The sequence below is a fragment of the Rutidosis leptorrhynchoides genome, chromosome 6, assembly GCF_046630445.1.
Source record: "Rutidosis leptorrhynchoides isolate AG116_Rl617_1_P2 chromosome 6, CSIRO_AGI_Rlap_v1, whole genome shotgun sequence".
Lineage (NCBI taxonomy): Eukaryota > Viridiplantae > Streptophyta > Magnoliopsida > Asterales > Asteraceae > Rutidosis > Rutidosis leptorrhynchoides.
The window spans coordinates 112,126,089-112,149,131 of record NC_092338.1 but is presented as its reverse complement, the minus strand read 5'-3'; the positions used below and the strand labels follow the sequence as shown (position 1 = coordinate 112,149,131).

Below are 23,043 nucleotides of genomic sequence, written 5' to 3'. Positions count from 1 at the left end.
TATTATTATTATTATTATTATTATTATTATTATTATTATTATTATTATTATTATTATTATTATTATTATTATTATTATTATTATTATTATTATTAAAATAATTAATATTTTTATCAAAACTATAATTTTATTATTTTTATCATTATTATTATTAAAAGTATCATTAATATTAAAATAATCATTTTTATTAAAATTATGATTTTAATAGAAATATCATTGTTATTATTAAATATCATTATTATTATCATTTTAGTAATATTATTATTAAAAATTATCATTTGAATAGAATAATTATAAAATATTATTAATATTATAGTTAATAATAAAAAGTATCTTTATTATTAAAATTATCATGATTAGAATAATCATTTTATTATAATTAATATCATCATTAGTAAAAATAAATATTGTTATTGTTATTATTAGTAGAATAATAATAATTATTATTATTATTACACAATAATACAACTTTTACTCATTATTATTTTTATCAATATTATTTTATCGAATACATATGTGATACAAAGATATTTTTACCACACGTAATATAATTACATTAATAATACATACCACTATATTTTTATGACATTAAGTGAATTTAATAAATTTTATTACTTTAGATATATGAAAAAATATATTTTTATCATATATAAATTTTAATATAAATTTTATTAATAAATGACTTGTATTAATTACTCTAATAAAATTTGCTAAACATATGTAAATACATATAACGACTATATTTAAATTATATAAAAAATATGTATAGATTTTGGAAGCCATTTTGGGTCAAGTTAACTTTTGTTGACTTTTGCATGATGATCTCGAGCATTGGGATTGTGATACACTATGACTTGACCTAAATTGTTAGACAGATATTGACCAACATATAAATATATATATACTTAATATAGGTTCGTGAATCCGAGGCCAACCCTACACTTGTTCAATGACGACATATGTATTTTTACTACAAAATACAGTATTGTGAGTTTCATTACTCCCTTTTTAAATGCTTTTGCAATATATATATATATATATATATATATATATATATATATATATATATATATATATATATATATATATATATATATATATATATATATATATATATATATATATTGGGACTGAGAATACATGCGCTGTTTTATAAATGTTTGATGAAATAGACACAAGTAATCGAAACTACATTGTATGGTTCGATTATCGAAATTGAATATCGCCCCTTCAAGTCTGGTAACCTAAGAATTAGGAAAATGGCCCCTAATTGATGCGAATCCTAAAGATAGATCTATGGGCCTAACAAACCTCATTCTGGAATTTGGAATGCTTTAGTACTTCGATTTAAAAAGGTGATTGCGATTGCCGTTATATAGCATACTTGCGAGTATGCGAGGGATATTCTATATGCATCCTTGTTAGTTCGGTTACCAGGTGTCCATCATATGAATGATTTTTATACACTTGCGAGTGTAATGTTATTTATGAAAAATGAGAATCTTGTGGTCTATTAAAATTATGGAAATGATCGATTATGATAAACTAATGAACTCACCAACCTTTTGGTTGACACTTTAAAGCACGTTTATTCTCAGGTATTAAAGAAATCTTCCGCTGTGCATTTGCTCATTTTAAAGATTTTACTTGGAGTCATTCATGGCATATTTCAAAAGACGTTGCATTCAAGTCGTTGAGTTCAATAAAGATTATTATTAAATAAATGATAGATTAGGTCATTTATAGTTTGTATATTATGAAATGGTATGTATGTCCGTCAACTTTCGATGTAATGAAAGTTTGTCTTTTAAAAACGAATGCAAGATTTGTAAAATGTATCATATAGAGGTCAAATACCTCGCAATGTAACCATATGTTATTGTATTCGTCCTCATGGATTAGGACGGGTCGCTCCAACAATGATTGTAAACTTCGCTACCCCCCTGGCAAGGCAAATGTTGTAGCCGGTGCCTTGAGCCGAAAGGAGAGAACGGTACCCCTTCGTGTCCGTGCCTTGAACATCACCATTCAGACAAATCTCAATAGCCAGATCCGCGTAGCTCAAGAAGAGGCTCTCAAGGAGGAGAATATTTCTCAAGAGCACTTGAACATTCTCGTTTCTCGATTTGAGGTCAAGGAGACTGGACTCCGATACTTTGTCGGAAGAATCTGGGTGCCTAGTTATGGAGATTTACGGAGCCTTATTCTAGAAAAGGCCCACAAGTCAAGGTATTCGATTCACCTAGGAGCTGGTAAGATATACCACGATCTCAAGGTTCAATATTGGTGGCCAAACCTCAAAAGGGATGTTGCAGCATATGTTGGAAAGTGTTTAACTTGTTCCAAGATCAAAGCCGAACATTAGAAGCCATCTGGGTTACTTCAACAACCCGAAATCCCGCAATGGAAGTGGAAAGGAATAACAATGGACTTCATCACGAAGCTACCGAAGACGGTAGGCGGTAATGATACCATCTGGGTTATCATTGACCGACTTACCAAATCTGCACACTTCCTAGCCATGAAGGAAACTAATACGATGGAGAGACTGGCGCAATTATACATAAAGGATATTGTATCTCGTCACGGTGTACCCTTATCGATTATCTCAGATCGCAATACCCGTTTCGCTTCCAGATTTTGGCGTTCTTTACAAGAAGCCTTGGGAACACGTCTAGATATGACCACAGCGTATCACTCGCAAACCGACGGACAGAACGAGTGCACGATTGAAACCATGGAGGACATGTTACGTGCTTGTGTTATTGATTTCAGGAAAGCTTGGGAGAGACATTTGCCTTTAGCCGAATTCTCTTACAACAACAGCTATCACGCAAGCATTAAGGCCGCACCTTTTGAAGCATTGTATGACCGTAAATGTCGTTCTCTCATCTGTTGGGCCGAAGTAGGTGAAAAACAACTCACCGGTCCCGAACTCGTCCATGAAACAATCGAGAAGATTGTCCAAATTCAAGCGAGGCTCAAGAAGGCCCGTGATATTCAAAAGAGTTATGCCGACTTTAAACGTGGAGATCGCGAATTTCAAATCGGCAACCGCGTTATGTTGAAAGTCGCACCTTGGAAAGGTGTAATCCATTTCGGAAAGCGTGGGAAGTTGAATCCGCGATATATTGGTCCTTTTGAAGTCTTGGAGCGTGTTGGACCCGTTGCATACCGTTTGGATCTTCCGACTCAATTGAGCGCAGTTCACCCCACTTTCCACGTGTCGAATCTGACGAAATGTCTTACCGAACCAGACCTCGTCATACCTCTCGAGGAGCTTACGATTGATGACAAACTCCATTTCGTGGAAGAACCTGTCGAAATTATGGACCGTGAGATCAAGACTTTGAAACGCAACAAGATTCCGATCATCCGAGTCTGATGGAATACAAAACGAGGACCTGAGTTTACTTGGGAGCGACAGGATTAGATGAAACAGAAATATCCTCACCTCTTCACAACTCTACCATCTACCTCAGCTTAAATTTCGGGATGAAATTTTCATTAACAGGTGGGTAATATAACGACCCGACTTTTTTGACTTGCTTTTGTGCTTTGTGCTTTCACGAAACTATGTATTTGTGCGTATTAAGCTATATTATACTCTGGGATCTTACTACATGTGGATTACTTTCGTTTGTGTGTTTAAACGTGCCTTTAAGTACGTAGGGTACTTAACTTGATCCCCGGAAGCCTTTATGACCGTTGGTGTCACTTGACGTTTAGAACGAACTGTGTACTGTGTACACGTTTAACTTTGGTCATAATCGGAATATTATGACTACGAAATACTAATTGTTATTTTATAATAACAATTACTTGGGTTTTTGGATGCTTAATTACGCTTAGTAATTTACTAGAGCACACTAGTTAGTCTTGTTGGACTTTCTACCTTGTTGGACTTTAGCCCACCCTACACTAGCTAGTGGACTATTTAATTAGCCCCATTATTATTAGTTACAACACATATTAATGTAAGACAAATGCCCATTTATTAGAGGGAACATACTAGCATTTTTGTTAACCATTATCCTTAATGTTGCATGGGATCCTAACATAAGCACCAACTTTAAACAACCATTAACCAAAAAGCAAAAAGGTGTCCCCCTTATCCCCCCACCAAACCTACTGCCTCCCCACCTCACCACCACCTCACCTCCTATAAATACCAAGCTTATCTCATTCATTTCACACTTGATTTCATTTACAATTTACACACACTTACTCTCTAATTCTTTCTCTAGTCTTTCTCACTCTATAAAGTGTAAGTTTTAAACTTTCTTCTTCTTCTTCTTCTTTCCTTCTCATTCACGACATCATCATCATCATTGGATCTAGCTCTTTAGCTTTTAGATCTTGTTATATCTTGTAGATTCAAACATGGATTTGAATCCTTCAAGAACATGGTAGATTCAAGCTTTCTAGCTTTGAATCTTCACCTATTTTGTAGATCTAAATCTTGTAGCTTTTAATCTTATTATTTTGTTGTAAAGATTCAAACTTGTGTTTGTAATCTTCATGTAACTTGAAGATCTAGCTTCATGCTTCAAGGATCTTCAAGAACAACCAAGATTCAAGCTTTCTAGCTTTGAATCTTCATTTCTTTTGTTGGATCTAGGTTTTCTAACTTATGATCTCATTATTTTGTTATAAAGATCAAAACTTGTGTTTATGATCTTCATGTAACTTGAAGAACCAAGCTTTATGCTTCAAGATCTTCAAGAACACCAAAGATTCAAGCTTTCGGTTCTCATCTTTGATGCGTGTAAGCTTCAAGTGTACAACTCATTGATGTGTTAGCATCACTTTGACCAAGATTCAAGCATCAACATACAATATTTTAAGACCAAGTAAGAATACAACTCACTTAAGAGTCTTAGAAGGATGATGAACCAAGGTTACATCATATTCTTAGTCTTAACATAAATACAAGTTCTATTTACAACTAAAGCTACAAACTTTCTATAAATCAAACAAGTATGAGCACAAACTTGATCAAATAAAGTAATGGAACCCTAAGCTAGAGAGCTTGGATCGTTTTCACAGAAGTTATGAGCATCAAGCACCAAGAAACCCACTGGAGTATTTGTTTGCTGTTTTTCGGGCACTGATCCGACTCCTGGTCTTCTATAAAACTGATTTTCAGATAGTTCGTTTCGAGTAGATGACATTTCATTTAGGCCTCAACTTAATTCGATATACGGTTTAGGGTTTATAGCCTTCCGAAAGTCACTACGCCTTTGTAACGTTGTGCTGAAATTTCTGACCTACTCGCACTTAAACTGTCGCCACGGTCAAACAAAGACGAGTTAGGTTCTGAAACTTGGTCAGCGGTTAGAGGACTCACATACGAGGCCATGGACACTGACTACGTGTCTTTTTGATTTGTATAGAGGTCATAACAGCTGTCCGAAGTCAGCCTTTTTGTTTCGATCTCTATTCTTCGTAAACTTACCTTAGTTTTGATGAATGATGATGATAATGATGATGTTGATGATGACACTTAAACTTAATTCATGCATTTAAACTTATGGGGACAACATACTAACCTAGTGACCTTTGACTTAGGTTGATGACTGATGTTATGGGAGGTGTATATGAAATAGCTTATATTTTACTATGAAAAACTATTAAATATGATACAATTTTACACAAGATATTTATTTATTTATAGAATGGATATACTTAAACCTTGCTACAACACTTATAGGCAGTGTACCTAATCGTACAGTAGTGTAGTTTTTAGTAAGTCCGATTCGTTCCACAGGGAAAAATCTTTAAACAAAGCTTAACGCTATATTAGTTTTATTTTATAAAAATACAAATATATATATATAAGTAATATTATTATTATAAAGGGGGTTTTTACCGTTTAATGACCCGTTTGTCGATTTTAAAAACTTAAGTCGCAGTTAAAACCAAATGTAAAATATTAAAAATAAATACAAGACTTAATTTAAAGCGTAAAATAAATAACGATAATGAAATTGCAATAAATAAAAGTGCGATAAAATAAAATTGCGATAATTAAAAAGTACGATAATTAAAAGTGCAATTAAATACAATAACAATAAATAAAAGTACGATAATTAGAAGTGCAATTAAATATAAAATAAAGGAAATTAAATATGAAATAAAAGAATTATGCTTATTTAAACTTCCGTAATCATGATGTTTGACGTGTTGATTTTAGTTTTATGCCCATGGGTTAATTGTCCTTTGTCCTGGATTATTTAATATGTCCGTCTGGTTTTTGTCCATAACAGTCCATCAGTCATAAATATAAAGTGCGAGTGTCCTCGTCAAATTATCCTTATACCCGAAGTTAAATATTCCTACTAATTGGGGACTTAAACTGTAACAAGATTTTAATACTTTGTTTAATAATTACACCAGGTTATCGACTGCGTGTAACCCAAGGTTTTAATACTTAGTTATCAATTATGCCAAGTGTCCTTGTACATAATTTCACCCCTGTTTTAATAATTCTAGTGACTATTAATCTATTCCCGTGTCCGGTTAAATGAACGTTTATTCGTACATATAAATACCCCGCCCATCGTGTCCGATCGAGTGTATATGGTTATTTATAGGGACGTCCAATTGTAAATCTTTATATTAAAATTAACAAATTATCATTTAGTTAAACAAATATAAAGCCCATTAATAGCCCATAGTCTAATTTCCACAAGTGTCGTTCTTTTGTCCAAACCCCAATTATGGTACAAAGCCCAATTACCCAATTTTAATATTTTTAGCCCAACATCATGATTACTTCGGATTAAATAAGCATAATAATAACTTAGCTACGAGACATTAAATTAAAAAGGTTGAACATAACTTACAATGATTAAAAATAGCGTAGCGTTACACGGACATAATTTCGACTTACACTCTTACAACATTCGTTAACATACCCTTATTATTAGAATTAAAATTAAAATTAAAATTATAATATATATATATATATATATATATATATATATATATATATATATATATATATATATATATATATATATGTTTACGAGATAGAGAGAAAGATATGGATATATGGTACACCAGAGCTCGTGTTTTATAGGCCTTGTGAACTGAAAAAGTTGGCCATGCGATCGCATGGCTTTTGTGCCTCCAGGCCATTCGATCGCATGGTGGTAGGTGACTGCTCAAAATTCTTGTTTTCTTGTTTGTCGACGTTTTAATTAAATAAATATAATATATAAATAATTATAAGAATTATTTAAATATTATATTATATTTATGCGCATAGTTGACTTGTAATTTTTGGTCCGTTGCGTCGAGCGTTGAGAGTTGACTCTGGTCCCGGTTCCGGATTTTCGAACGTCCTTGCGTACAATTTAATATCTTGTACTTTGCGTTTTGAATCTTGTACTCTTGTAATTTCGAGACGTTTCTTATCAATAATTGGAACCTCTTTCATTGTATTTTGTACTTTTGAGCTTTTTGGTCGTTTGCGTCTTCAATTCGTCGAATCTGTCTTTTGTCTTCACCTTTTATTATTTAAACGAATATCACTTGTAAATAGGACAATTGCAACTAAAAGCTTGTCTTTCTTGAGGAATAATGCTATGAAATATATGTTCATTTTTAGCATTATCAAATATTCCCACACTTGAGCGTTGCTTGACCTCAAGCAATATAGTCTTGAAATACTAGAATCACTTCTTTATTCTTCACACTTTGTACATCAGTGATTTCTTTACGGCGGTATAAACAATGGTAGTAACGATGTGGTTTACAGTCCTACATGACTATAAAATTTAGATCCATTAAGGAAATTGGATCTTTATGAAAACATTTGATCTTTTTGAAATTAAATCTAGCTTTTACCCTAGATAAGTTTTCTGGAATAACCCTTCACCGGTGTTTGCAAAATATTTTTGTGGGTTTGGTGGGTTTCAGATTTGAAAATTTTAGCTCAAAACTTGCGGTTTTGTGTCACCCACTTGCTAACCTTGTATTGGGAAAGCAACACGTCCAGTTTACTTGTTCTGAATATTACCTTTCGGTAAACTACCGTCCGGTTGTAAAGGAAAGCGTTGAACAAGCAACTGTTAAGGCAATGTCCCCTGACATGCTTTTAATTATGGTATATAACGTGTCGGACGCAATTACTATCCTTTGTAGGAGCAATAGTAAAGCTCACCCTTATAATTTTTTCGGTCTAGCACAAGGTCCTGTCTTTGACCATGCTATGCAACCACCGTTCTTACGGTTGACACCCGATTTGGTTCAGATGACCTAATGAATTCCAGGTGAATTCCTAGGATTTTACGTTCAATGGTAATGAACGCATTGAAAATGGGTTTTCAGAAAACAAATCGGTTAATAATTTGATCAAAATATTTTCTCGTTCAAGCTCGAGTTTAGATATCATTGAATTTCATGAGTTTGTAATTCTCAATCTTTAAGGTCAATCTCTAGGATTGAGAAATATCAGTCTTAAAAGCTGATTTTTGATCTTTAAAGGAGATTATCCTTTCTGGGGATCTGATTTATTAGTCTTATCAAGCTAATTTGCACAGTGCCCCCCATTGTACGAGATAAATCCTTCTCATGGTTAGGATAAATCTGACCACCTGGCAACCCTGTTTTATGCTGAGGTCCGTGGATTTCCTGCTGATTTTAGAGATGACTTTTCTAGATTTTTTATCAACCTACATCTGGTCTGGACGACAACTTCATGACCTAAATCAAGAAGCGCGTTTCTTTTTCGAAAGACTTTACTTCCTTTTAATGATGGAATTGATTCATCGTGTAGATCCATCTTTCTTACAGTAAATCGGGTAAAACTGTTTAGTTTAGTCCAAAGTAAAAGTATCTTTAATTATTTGTTACAGAAATATGTAACATATGTTTAAAATAACTTGGTAAATTTTTCCACACTTGGCTTTTATTTTCCTTTTTATTGTCCTCTATTCCATTTTAAATGAATTTTAACATTTTGGTTTGTTTCTCAATTTATGTCCTTTCCGAGGTAACAATAATTTCGGTGTTAATACCTAATTTTATCGTTCATAAATATGTATAAACATGATTTTGAATTAATTTAATTGAAAATTTTGAAAAATTTTACTAGAATTGGGTAGTCAGTATATAAGACTAGGGCTGTTCTTTATTATCAGAGAGCACTAGATTCTAATACAACTACTGCTTTACTAGTATTTCTAATGGTAATCAAGTGTATAAAGTAAAAATTTTAAAATCCGAAAGAATTTAACCCCTTCCCACACTTAAGATCTTGCAATGCCCTCAATTGCAAGAAATCATTAACAATTTAAATTATTGAGGGTGATTAGCGTAGAAATGATTAAATTTTACCAAAGTTTCCAAATATATTGGCGTTTGTTTGCTGAATGATAAATGGTGCATATCATTTGTTCATTTCGTCTGTTGTTACATCATATTTATTTGTCATCTTGTCGTCAAAATTAGTAGCTTTTGCTGAACTTAATGCCAGTCTTTAAAAATGCGTTGTTTTACCCTGTTTTGTACAATCGACAATATACATACATACAAATATAAACATGCATGGCAATTTGAAATGGGACTTAATATCCCACTTTCAAATCCTAAATGTGAAATATTAGTACACAATAATAATAAAAATGATAAAAATTACACAAATATATCCAATAACATAAGTTTAAACATGAAAAAGTCAAAAGATAAAAACATAACAATCATAAAAATAACTAAATGGAACCAAATCAGTCTGGATAGGGGTTCCAGTTCATCTCATCAGGTGGGTTCCATTGTTGGTTATAGGTTTTCTGATAGGCTTGGTAATAGTCATACCGTTTAAAGGGTGGTCGGATATCGGGGCTGTGTGGCGGAAAATAAGCAGGTCGAGTAGGTACATAGTTATTTGCTACCTGATATGATAGCTGGCTCATGATTTGGTGCTGATGAACTAACCAGCTATCATGTTGGCGTCGCCTATAATCCTCGTATACTCGCTCGGAGTTCCACTGCTCGTACATACTATGTCTGGCCGCGCTCATCATTGCTTCCTCATCTATACGAACGTGGACGTCAAGAATAGCATCTCGAAAGACATCCCTAATGTCTTCCGCCTCCTCCATTTCCTCACCCGAGCCTCTCTCTACCTGAGGATGAGGTCCCTCATAGGGTACTGCCTGGTTACGTCTACTTTTCAATACCTTAGCACCCACATAAACTTTCAATCCTAAGGGCTCAACCTGTTCTCTACAAAGCTGTAATGGACCCCCTTGGTTCCTATCAACACCTAAATACTCTCCAATGAGAGTAACAAAAATACCTCCTCCTATTATACTCCCGTCCTGCATTCCCTCTACCATTTTAGATAAATAAAAAGGAACACAGTAAGGGATATTGACAAAGCTTCTAGGATCCCGAATACACTTTAGGTAGAATAAATCATGTAAGGTAATTTTTTCTTTATTATGACCTCTCTGTGTAATCGAGTTAGCCAAAAATCTATGAATAATATGAAGCTCGGCTCTGTCAATATGTGTATAGGAGTGTCCTCCTGCTCGTGTAAAAACATCAAAATGTGACATACGCCTCCAAATGGCGTCAGCATCAAAGTTGCTATCTACCCTTTCACCATAATGAATCAAGTTTGTACAATCGGGTAGTAGCAACTCACCAGGAGTATATATCTGTAAAGCCCTGGCCATGTCCAGCATGGACATTCTGTACATCCTACCGCCAAGGATAAACCTAAGAAATCTTCTATCATCTATTCTAACTATCTTTGTATCAAGTGATACAGTACTCATCAACTCAACACACCATTCCTTATATACAGGTCTACAAATGGTGAAAAGACGTTCCCAATCTGTAAAAGAAGAACTGTCATACCTTTGAACTAAAAGCTGTCTAACACGGTCAGCTAGATGGACCGTTTCTAAAGGAACCCAATCGATTACCCTTGGCACCTCTACATTTTTTGTTACCAATTTGAATTTGTTCCTTTGATATGTCTCGTAATCTCTCCATCTCCTATTAAATCTCAGATTAGGATGCAGAGTGTGCTCAGGAATCGTTGGGAATTCTACTGGCGGCCTCATTGGGAATACTATGAATTCATCAACAAACTGTACCGGATCATAATAAGGTATGTGCGGATCAGGCTGTTGTTGGGGTTCTTGTTATGGTTCTTGTTCGTGTTGTATTTCTGGTTCTGGTTCTGGTGCTGGTGCTGGTCGTCTAGATGATGATGCTCCTGAACCTCCCGTATCGGCTTTCTGCAAAACACATTAAGCACAAACTTTGTGCATCCAAATATGCATTAGTGTTAGCAAAATAACAACTTAAAACAATCAATATAACATGTTAAATCAAAATTAAACTTATACACATTTTCATAATTTTTCACAATTCTACACTTTTTCAAATGAGCACATATGAAAATGTATACAAAGTTCATAAGTATTTAACTCAAATAACATGTCAAAATAGTCATTACTAATAATTAAACAAGTCTCAAATGGCAATTACATCAAATTAATCAAGTTCATGAATTTTGGATTTAAAAAGTCCACTTTAATCTCTAAAAATCATGTTTAGGATCAATGTTTGGATCATTTAACTACCTAAACATGTTACACTACTCAATTTAGCAATAATTCATGACAAAAATTGGCCATAACCTGTTTATATCAAAAAGCCCCAAATTGCTCAAGAACACAAACCCTAGATTTCTAAAAATTTTGAAGTTTTTGGCTTCAAATCATGTTAAATAGCATCAATCTAGGTTATACATGTATAAAATACTAACAATTTAACACTAATTACACTAGAAATTAACAAAATTGCATTAGGTAAAAAATTGGTAATTATCACAAAAACTAGGAATTTATAGAGTTTGGGGGTGTTATTTTTACTATTTTTCTGAAGAATGAGAATCTAGGCATGATTAGAGCAAGAAAAATGACGAATTACGGTGAAAAATGGCGAATTTTAGAGGTGATTTGGGAGTATTTTCGTATGTTTGTGTGTTGTGGTGTGAAGAACTCAGCTCTCTGAGCTATTTGTTTCTGGCCTGCATTTGGTCCCCATGCGATCGCATGGGTTCCAAGTGCAAACCCCATGCGATCGCATGGGGTGCCGGCTACAGTACTTTCAGCTTTTTTTTTTTTTTAATGTAAAACCTTATACTTTATAAAACATATAATTAATAAAATTCTAAAAATTTTGTTTTCCTTTAGGAGCGAGGGCGTTTCGGATCGTTGTCCTAGTCTGTCCCTCGACAAAATTTTAAAATTTATCAAATCAAAGCGCGGTTTTAAAAGTAAAGATTTTTGGGTTTTTTTTAATGTTTTTGGCATACTTTAGTTCAATAAGATTAAAAATAATGATAATAAAGCTCTCGTCCCTCCATCGGGTAAAGCAATTTCGGTTCAACGACCTAGTCTTCAACTCACGACGAATTTTAAAAATCATATTTTTAACTTAGCAAAATAAAGTAAATTTTTGTTTTTAAATTCACACCAAACTTAAATTTAAAATGCTTAAAATTAAAAAAAAATTCACACCAAACTTAAATTATATTTTTGTTTTTATACATACAAACTTATATTAAAAATATTAATTTTTCAAATATTTACAATTTTAAATAAGTTTACAATATTAAATTAATAATTATATATTAATTGTAAAAACATAGTAAAAATAAAATTAAAAATCTTTTTGGCTTTTATCCCACTTTAATCAATCAAATATTATCAAAAATATACGCCCCTCTTTTCGGTAAAGTAATTTCGGTTCCATGACCTAATTTAACTCATGACGAATTTTTGAAATATTTTGTATTGATTGATTAAAGATATTTATACCTTAAGAATAAACGTTAAATTTCGCAGTGATGTAATAAATTTTTGAATGATATCAATAATTTCGGTCGCCAAACCTAATTTCATCGAATATCAATTTAATACTTTATAGCGAACAAATTAGCGTTTATTATCAAAAGGTTAAAAATAAAAATAAAAAAAATAAAAACTGTACAGACTTACCTGTGAGATAGTATTCTTAGTGATACGATCTATCCCACTCATAAGATAGTCGGTTTAATTGGTTTTCCATAGCTACATAGGCGTAACCTCGAGCATTCAGTGTTTTTTCTTCTAAACATATGAACGGTCCGTCTCTGCATAAAGTAACAAATTCGGTGTTTGAATAGGTTTGATTATTTGAACATTTACCTCCATGTAACCATTTTCCGCATTTGTGACATCTTTCTAGGTGTCGTGCTCTTCTTTTCGCTGCAGATTTTGATTTTCCTTTACCAAATTGTAACTTATTATCTTTGCATCTGGATTCTTTTCTTACTCCGTCCAATCTTTCTCTGATTACTGATACTAGTTCACTTAGAAGTGTGTCATTATTACGTTTAGTGATCAAAGCGTGTAGCATTAGACCATGGTTTAGTTCACAGGAAGTCTTCATTTCGTAAAAACCTAAAAAAATAAAAATTCAGAATGGGGGGAGAAGACTAGTTCTTTAGGGTCTGCTAGGGAAAGACCATTCGGGTTCCATTTTCGAGAACTACACGAAAACAGAAAATCTAACTCTAACAGAAATACATATTATCCTTTAAAGACTTGATTCTCCCCATACTTAGTTAGCTGTGGTATCGAAATTGTGATTAACTTCGTTGTCGACTTCCATCGGACCATGTATGTAATGTTTAACTCTGTGACCATTAACTTTAATTTCAATCCCATTTGAATTTATTAATTCTACTGTTCCGTATGGGAAAACTCTTTTGACTATGAATGGTCCAGACCATCTTGATTTCAATTTTCCAGGAAATAGTTTGAATCGTGAATTGAAAAGAAGAACTCTGTCTCCTTCTTTGAATTCTTTTGAACTTCTGATTCTTTTATCATGCCATTTCTTCGTTCTTTCCTTATAAATTAACGAATTTTCGTATGCTTCTTGTCTTAATTCTTATAATTCGTTTAATTGACTTAACCGTAGACGTCCAGCTTCATGTAAATCAAGATTACATGTCTTCAAAGCCCAAAATGCTTTGTGTTCAATTTCTACTGGAAGATGACATGCTTTTCCGTAAATGAGTTTAAAAGGTGTGGTTCCAATTGGAGTTTTGTAGGCTGTTCTAAAAGCCCAGACTGCATCCTCCAATTTAATGGACCATTCCTTCGGATTTGATCCTACGGTTTTCTCTAAAATACGTTTTAAAGCTCGGTTGGTATTTTCAACTTGCCCACATGTTTGTGGATGATATGCGGTGGAGATTTTATGAGTTACTCCATATCTTTTAAGAACTTTCTCAAGTTGATTATTACATAAATGAGTTCCCCGATCACTTATTAAAGCTTTCGGTGTTCCAAACCTTGCAAAAAGACGTTTTAAAAAGTTGACTACAACTCGTGCATCGTTAGTTGGGAGAGCTTGTGCTTCCGCCCATTTAGATACATAATCAATGGCTACGAGAATATAGAGATTATTATGAGATTTTGGAAATGGACCCATAAAGTCAATACCCCAAATGTCAAATACTTCACATACTTGAATGACATTTTGTGGCATTTCATCACGTTGACTTATTTTTCCGGCCCTTTGACAAGCATCACAGGATTTGCAAAGAAGGTGTGCGTCTTTGAAAATTGTAGGCCAATAGAATCCAGCATCATAAACTTTTCTTGCTGTTAGTTGAGGCCCATAATGCCCTCCTGTTGGTCCTGTGTGACAATGGTTTAAGATTTGATTGGCTTCATCTCCGAATACGCATCGGCGTATTATTCCATCTGGATAACTTTTAAACAAATGTGGATCTTCTCAGAAATAGTGTTTTATATCCCTGAAGAATTTCTTTCATTTTTGGTACGATAATCCTTTTTCAAGGAATCCACATACTAAGTAGTTTGCATAGTCTGCAAACCATGGAATTTCATTATAATCTATCTTCAATAGATATTCATCAGGAAAGTTGTCTTGTATGGCCGATTCATTTAGAACTTCTAATTCGGGATTTTCAAGACGAGAAAGATGATCAGCGGCGAGATTTTCTGCTCCTCTTTTATCTCGGATTTCAATATCGAACTCTTGTAAGAGTAAGATCCAACGGATTAATCTTGGTTTGGCATCTTGTTTCGAAAATAGGTATCTAAGAGCAGAATGGTCGGTATAGACCACCGTTTTTGCTAGAACGAGATATGAACGAAATTTGTCAAAAGCAAAGACAATAGCAAGGAGTTCTTTTTCAGTAGTTGTGTAATTTGTTTGTGCTCCTTGTAACGTATTACTAGCATAATATATAGGTTGAAATCGTTTTTCAATCCTTTGTCCTAAAACGGCTCCCATTGCAAAATCACTTGCATTGCACATAAGTTCAAACGGTAGATTCCAATTTGGTGTTATCATGATCGGCGCATTAGTGAGTTTCTCTTTAAGAATATTAAAAGATTTGATACATTTCTCTGAAAAGATGAATGGAGCATCCTTTTCTAGGAGTTTATTCATAGGAGTGGCAATTTTAGAAAAATCTTTTATGAAACGTCGGTAAAAACCGGCATGCCCTAGAAAACTCCTAACTCCTCTAACATTGGTGGGATGTGGAAGTTTAGCAATTACATCTACTTTAGCTTTATCCACTTCAATTCCTTCCTTTGAAATTTTATGACCAAGAACGATGCCTTCTTTAACCATGAAATGGCATTTCTCCCAATTAAGTACTAGATTTGATTGTTCGCATCTAATAAGCATTCGTTCCAGATTAACTAGACATGATTCAAAAGTATCACCGAAAACCGAAAAGTCATCCATGAAAACTTCCATGCATTCTTCTATCATGTCGTGAAAAATCGCCATCATGCATCTTTGAGAGGTTGCAGGGGCGTTGCAAAGTCCAAATGGCATGCGTTTGTAAGCAAAAGTACCATAAGGGCACGTGAATGTAGTTTTTTCTTGGTCTTCGGGTGCTATTGGAATTTGAAAATATCTGAAAAATCCATCAAGAAAACAATAGTAACTATTTCCGGCTAATCTTTCCAACATTTGATCAATAAAAGGTAAGGGAAAGTGATCTTTTCTGGTGGCGTCATTTAATTTTCTATAATCAATACATACACGCCATCCTGTTACAGTCCTAGTAGGAATAAGTTCATTTTTCTCATTTGTAATGACAGTCATGCCAACCTTCTTAGGCACGCATTGAACTGGGCTTACCCATGGACTATCAGAAATTGGATAAATTAAACATGCATCTAGCAGTTTAATTATTTATTTTTTAACAACATCTTGCATATTAGGATTTAGTCTTCATTGGCGTTGCACATAAGTTTTATGACCTTCTTCCATAAGGATTTTATGTGTGCAATACGAAGGACTTATTCCTTTAATATCATGAATCTTCCATGCAATGGCTGGTTTATGAGCTTTCAACACAGAAATGAGTTGAGATTTTTCATTTTCAGTAAGAGAAGATGATATTATTACAGGTAATTCAGATTCACCATGTAAATAAGCGTATTCCAAATGGTTTGGAAGTGGCTTTAACTCTAATGTCGGAAGTTCTTCTATCGATGATTTGTATCGATATCTGTCTTCTTCTTTTAGCATTTGAATTTCTTCTGTTGTTGGTTCATATCCATTAGCTATTAGTGTAGCTAACATTTCAGGTTCATCAATTGGTTCAGTTCCTTCTCCTAAAGAACATTCTCCTGTTCCTTGTAATTCTGGAAATTCTTCTAACAATTCTGCATGTGAATCTATAGTTTGAATATAATAACATGTATCATATGCAGATTGCGGTTGTTACATTGCTCTATCAACTGAAAAGGTAACACTCTCGTCCTCTATACTTAGGGTCAATTTCTTACCAAACACGTCTATAATTGCTTTAGCCGTGTTTAAGAATGGTCTTCCTAATATGAGAGGAACTTGAGAATCTTCTTCCATGTCCAGAACAACAAAATCTACTGGAAATACTAAAGTATCAACTTTAACTAGCATGTTCTCCATTATCCCTCTAGGATATTTTATTGATCTATCGGCTAGTTGTATACTTATTCTTGTTGGTTTCAATTCTCCAAGGTCTAGTTTAGTGTATAGTGAATACGGCATTAAATTTATACTAGCACCTAAGTCTGCTAATGCTTCTATTGAACTAAGACTACCCAGAAAACATGGAATTGTGAAACTTCCTGGATCAGATAGTTTTTCTGGTATCTTATTCAACAGCACTGCTGAACAATTAGCATTCATAGTAACAGCCGAGAGTTCTTCCATTTTCTTTCTATTTGTGATCAGATCTTTCAAGAATTTAGCATATCTAGGCATTCCTGAAATCACATCAATGAAAGGAAGATTGACATTTATTTGTTTAAACATATCCAAGAATTTGGATTGCTCGGCTTCAAGTTTCTCTTTTTTCATTTTACTCGGGTAAGGAAGTGGTGGTTTGTATGGTTTAACATAAGGTTTAGCCTTAACTATGTTATCTTCATTAACCTTTTCAACTACCGGTTCTTTTTCCTTATCTTGATCAGGTTGTGGTTCTTGTAGAGTAGGAATAGTTTCATCAGAAGTTACAGGTATTTCAGGTGGTTTAAGTGTTGTACCACTTCTTGTGGTAATGCCTTTAGCTGTTTCATTCCGGAGGTTTGCATTTGTATCACTAGGTAAACTTTCCGATTTTTTTTCACCTATTAACCTTGCTAGGTTACTTACTTCTTGTTCCAAATTTTGAATAGAAGCTTGTTGATTTCTAAATGCTTGAGCATTTTGTTCATTAGTTTGTTTCTGAGATGTGAAAAACTGCGTTTGAGTTTCAACTAGCTTTGTCATCATATCTTCTAAATTCGGTTTTTTATCATCGGTTTGTGGTGGTTTGTTTTGAAATTTAGGTCTTTGCTGATTGTAAGTATTATTGGATACTTGTTGATTACTAGGACCTTGTTGGTTGTTGTATGGAACATTTTGATTATAATTCTGGTTTTGATTGTAAATCGGTCTTGGCGGTTGATAATTATTCTGATAATTAATTCCAGGCCTTTGGTTTATGTATGAAATATTCTCTCTTTGTTCCATCGTTAGCTCAACACTAAGACAATCTTTTGTCAAATGTGGTCCTCAACACTGCTCACAACTAATTCGTATTGAGTGGATATCTTTAGTCATCTTTTCCATTCGTCTCTCGACAGCATCTATCTTTGCTGAAATGGAATCTAAGTCATGGCTAGAATCGGCTCTAGCTGCTTTAGATGATCTAACGATATCTTTTTCTTGGTGCCACTCATGTGAGTGGGAAGCAGTGTTATCAATAATTTTGTAAGCATCAGTTTCGGTTTTCTTCATAATAGAACCACCAGCTGCTATATCGATGTCTTTCCTTGTAGTGATGTCGCATCCTTGGTAGAATATTTGTACTATTTGACAGGTGTCTAAACCATGTTGCGGACATCCTCTTAATAACTTTCCAAATCTTTTCCACGCCTCATATAGAGTTTCATTCGGTTTCTGTGTGAACGTAACAATTTCTCCTTGAAGTCTTACGGCTTTAGATGCCGGAAAGAATTGTTTAAGAAATTTTTCAACTAAAACGTCCCATGTATCAATCGCCCCTTCAGGTAACGATTCCAACCAATCTTTGGCTTCTCCCTTTAAAGTCCAGGGAAATAACATGAGATATATCTGTTCATCCTCCACTTCTCTTATTTTAAATAGTGTGCAGATCCTATTAAAGGTACGAAGATGTTCGTTTGGATCTTCCTTCGGCGCACCACTAAATTGGCATTGATTAGTCACCATGTGTAGAATTTGTCCTTTGATTTCATAATCTGGCGCATTAATGTCAGGATGAGTAATTGCGTGACCTTGGCCAGTGCGTTTAGCTCTCATTCGGTCTTCTATGCTTAAAGGTTCCAGATTTTCCATAATTGAATTTGTTGAATCTGAATCACTAGAGGATTCTGATTTAATGGTTTGTTCCTCAACAATCTCTGTTTGAATGATTGGTGGTTCCGGAGGAAAAATTAATGGTTCAGGATCTATGAATCGTCCCTGAATATTCTCCGGATTCTCAATTGTGAGGTCGGGTTCAAAAAATGGATTATCGGAAATTTGAATTGGAGTACTTGGTTGACTGGATGACGATTCTAAAGAAAAATCAACGGCAACAATATTTGCTAGATGTCTTGATCTGGTTACAGGTGGTGAACGTACAAAAGGTGGTGAACGTCTTGCTCGGTGCATTCACTGAATATCCTATTAGTTTTTAAAAGGAAAGAAAAATTATATAAGTTATCCAATTAATAGACTTTTCTGATTTTGCCCACGTTTCGAATAGCCAAAAGATGCAGCAGAGGGGCAGGATTCGTTTGGTCTCAATATAATTGAGTACTGTTTGGCTCCAATAACCCGGTCCACGTACAAATCCAACTATTACTACGAACCAGAAAATTTTGATGTCTATCAATTTAACCACTTAAATAAATTTTCGTAATTTTAAGAAATTTAGATAAGAAGTAGAGAAAATTCTAAGTCCTAAAAACTAGAATAGCGAGAAATAAGAAAGAAAAAGAGCGCGTCGAAAAAGGTCGAAAAAGAAAAGAAAAAGAGCGACTTATAAAATTTTAAAAACACTCGACTAACCCAACCTTATTACTATCACTAACTTAAAATTAAAATTGCAAGTTGAGATTACTAATTGGAGTGATAATTGATACATAGGTAAAAGGCGTCGAAAAATAAAAATAAGAAAGTAGCGCATTGAAACTTAAAAAGGAACTAAAAACTAAAAACTAAAAGTTGCGTCTAAAAATATTAAAGCTTACAAGTAAAACTATATCCCAAATGGCAATAACTTAAAAAGAAACTAAAACTTAAAAAGGCGTCGCAAAATTCTAAAGCACCTAAATCTTATTCTAAAGAAAAAGCACTTAAGGGATTTTACGGCAAAGCCTAAAATTCTAGATATAAAAATAACTATGGCAAAAATTATATCTTAAAACTAAATACGAGCGAAAAATACAAAAATTACGCTAAAACAATTAAAAAGATACAAAATATAAAAATATATTAAAAGTTGTAAAAATTACAATTTTTATAAAAATATTATTTTTATATTATTTATTTTATAAAACTATTAATTTTATAAACTAATTAAACTAATTAAACTAAATAATACAAATTAAATATAAAAACTAAAACTAAATAATAAAAAAAATACAACCCTAATTAGGGTTTTAAGTTAAATAATAATAATTATTATCCGTAATAAATGCTGATTTCAGTCAATTCTGGCGTGTCTGCAGAGCTCATGCGATCGCATGAGTTCTAAGTTACCCGGCCATGCGATCGCATGGGCTAGGGTTTCGGGCCAGACACTGGGCTGCTACAGTACTTGGACTCGAGTGTTTTTATTTTTTATTTTTTTCTGTTTTGCTGTTTTAATAAAAAATTATGTAATATATTTATATAAATTAAATAAAACTTATTTTTTTATAAAATAAAGATAAAGAAAATTTTTATATAACTTACAAACTCTTAAAAATATTTATATTTTTGTTTTTCTTTTTATATTTTCGAATATTTAAAACGTATTATTACAAAAGTGTATTTTTTTATAAAAGTAAACTAAAAATAAAAATCTTTTTTTTTATATTTAGCGTTGCGCTTCCGGCTTTTAAGCTAGATTTCGATCCCCGGCAGCGGCGCCAAAAATACTTGATGTTATGCGAGGTGTATATGAAATAGCTTATATTTTACTATGAAAAAGTATTAAATACGATACAATTTTACACAAGATATTTATTTATTTATAGAATGGATATACTTAAACTTTGCTACAACACTTATAGGCAGTGTACCTAATCGTACAGTAGTGTAGTTTTTAGTAAGTCCGGTTCGTTCTACAGGGAAAAATCTTTAAACAAAGCTTAACGCTATATTAGTTTTATTTTATAAAAATACAAATATATATAAGTAATATTATTATTATAAAGGGGGGTTTTTACAGTTTAATGACCGGTTTGTCGATTTTAAAAACTTAAGTCGCAGTTAAAACCAAATGTAAAATATTAAAAATAAATACAAGACTTAATTTAAAGCGTAAAATAAATAACGATAATGAAATTGCAATAAATAAAAGTGCGATAAAATAAAATTGCGATAATTAAAAAGTACGATAATTAAAAGTGCAATTAAATACAATAACAATAAATAAAAGTACGATAATTAGAAGTGCAATTAAATATAAAATAAAGGAAATTAAATATGAAATAAAAGAATTATGCTTATTTAAACTTCCGTAATCATGATGTTTGACGTGTTGATTTTAGTTTTATACTCATGGGTTAATTGTCCTTTGTCCTGGATTATTTAATATGTCCGTCTGGTTTTTGTCCATAACAGTCCATCAGTCATAAATATAAAGTGCGAGTGTCCTCGTCAAATTATCCTTATATCCGAAGTTAAATATTCCAACTAATTGGGGACTTAAACTGTAACAAGATTTTAATACTTTGTTTAATAATTACACCAGGTTATCGACTGCGTGTAACCCAAGGTTTTAATACTTTGTTATCAATTATGCCAAGTGTCCTTGTACATAATTTCACCCCTGTTTTAATAATTCTAGTGACTATTAATCCATTCCTGTGTCCGGTTAAATGAACGATTATTCGTACATATAAATACCCCGCCCATCGTGTCCGATCGAGTGTATATGGTTATTTATAGGGACGTCCAATTGTAAATCTTTATATTAAAATTAACAAATTATCATTTAGTTAAACAAATATAAAGCCCATTAATAGCCCATAGTCTAATTTCCACAAGTGTCGTTCTTTTGTCCAAATCCCAATTATGGTACAAAGCCCAATTACCCAATTTTAATATTTTTAGCCCAACATCATGATTACTTCGGATTAAATAAGCATAATAATAACTTAGTTACGAGACATTAAATTAAAAAGGTTGAACATAACTTACAATGATTAAAAATAGCGTAGCGTTACATGGACAGAATTTCGACATACACCCTTACAACATTCGTTAACATACCCTTATTATTAGAATTAAAATTAAAATTAAAATTAAAATTATAATATATATATATATATATATATATATATATATATATATATATATATATATATATATATATATATATATATATATATATATATATGTTTACGAGATAGAGAGAAAGATATGGATATATGGTACACCAGAGCTCGTGTTTTATAGGCCTTGTGAACTGAAAAAGTTGGCCATGCGATCGCATGGCTTTTGTGCCTCCAGGCCATGCGATCGCATGGTGGTAGGTGACAGCTCAAAATTCTTGTTTTCTTGTTTGTCGACGTTTTAATTAAATAAATATAATATATAAATAATTATAAGAATTATTTAAATATTATATTATATTTATGTGCATAGTTGACTTGTAATTTTTAGTCCATTGCGTCGAGCGTTGAGAGTTGACTCTGGTCCCGGTTCCGGATTTTCGAACGTCCTTGCGTACAATTTAATATCTTGTACTTTGCGTTTTGAATCTTGTACTCTTGTAATTTCGAGACGTTTCTTATCAATAATTGGAACCTCTTTGATTGTATTTTGTACTTTTGAGCTTTTTGGTCGTTTGCGTCTTCAATTCGTCGAATCTGTCTTTTGTATTCACCTTTTATTATTTAAACGAATATCACTTGTAAATAGGACAATTGCAACTAAAAGCTTGTCTTTCTTGAGGAATAATGCTATGAAATATATGTTCGTTTTTAGCATTATCAACGACCTTTCGGACCGACTTACTACCTGCATACGTTTCATATCGATTTTTACTGCTTATTCACTGTGAGTTATAGCATCCCTTTACTACTTTTACTATTTTTGGAACTGAGAATACTTGCGCTTTTTACGTTTTACATACTAGACACGAGTACTTAAACTTTATATATGTGTGGGTTACAAAACGGCACAAAGATTCCCCTTAGCTCGCTAACGTTTAATCATTGGTTTCCTAACCGTGAACGCGAATCTTAGATATGGATCCATAGGGTTTGA

General features: G+C 33.0%; 1 non-coding gene across 1 annotated transcript; it reads left to right on the top strand.

The window, feature by feature from the left end:
• The first annotated feature begins 18,424 nt into the window (after nt 1-18,424).
• LOC139856285 (small nucleolar RNA R71) lies at nt 18,425-18,531 on the top strand. Its single transcript, XR_011761777.1, has one exon. It is a non-coding gene; the product is annotated as a small nucleolar RNA R71 (small nucleolar RNA).
• The last annotated feature ends 4,512 nt before the right edge of the window (nt 18,532-23,043 follow it).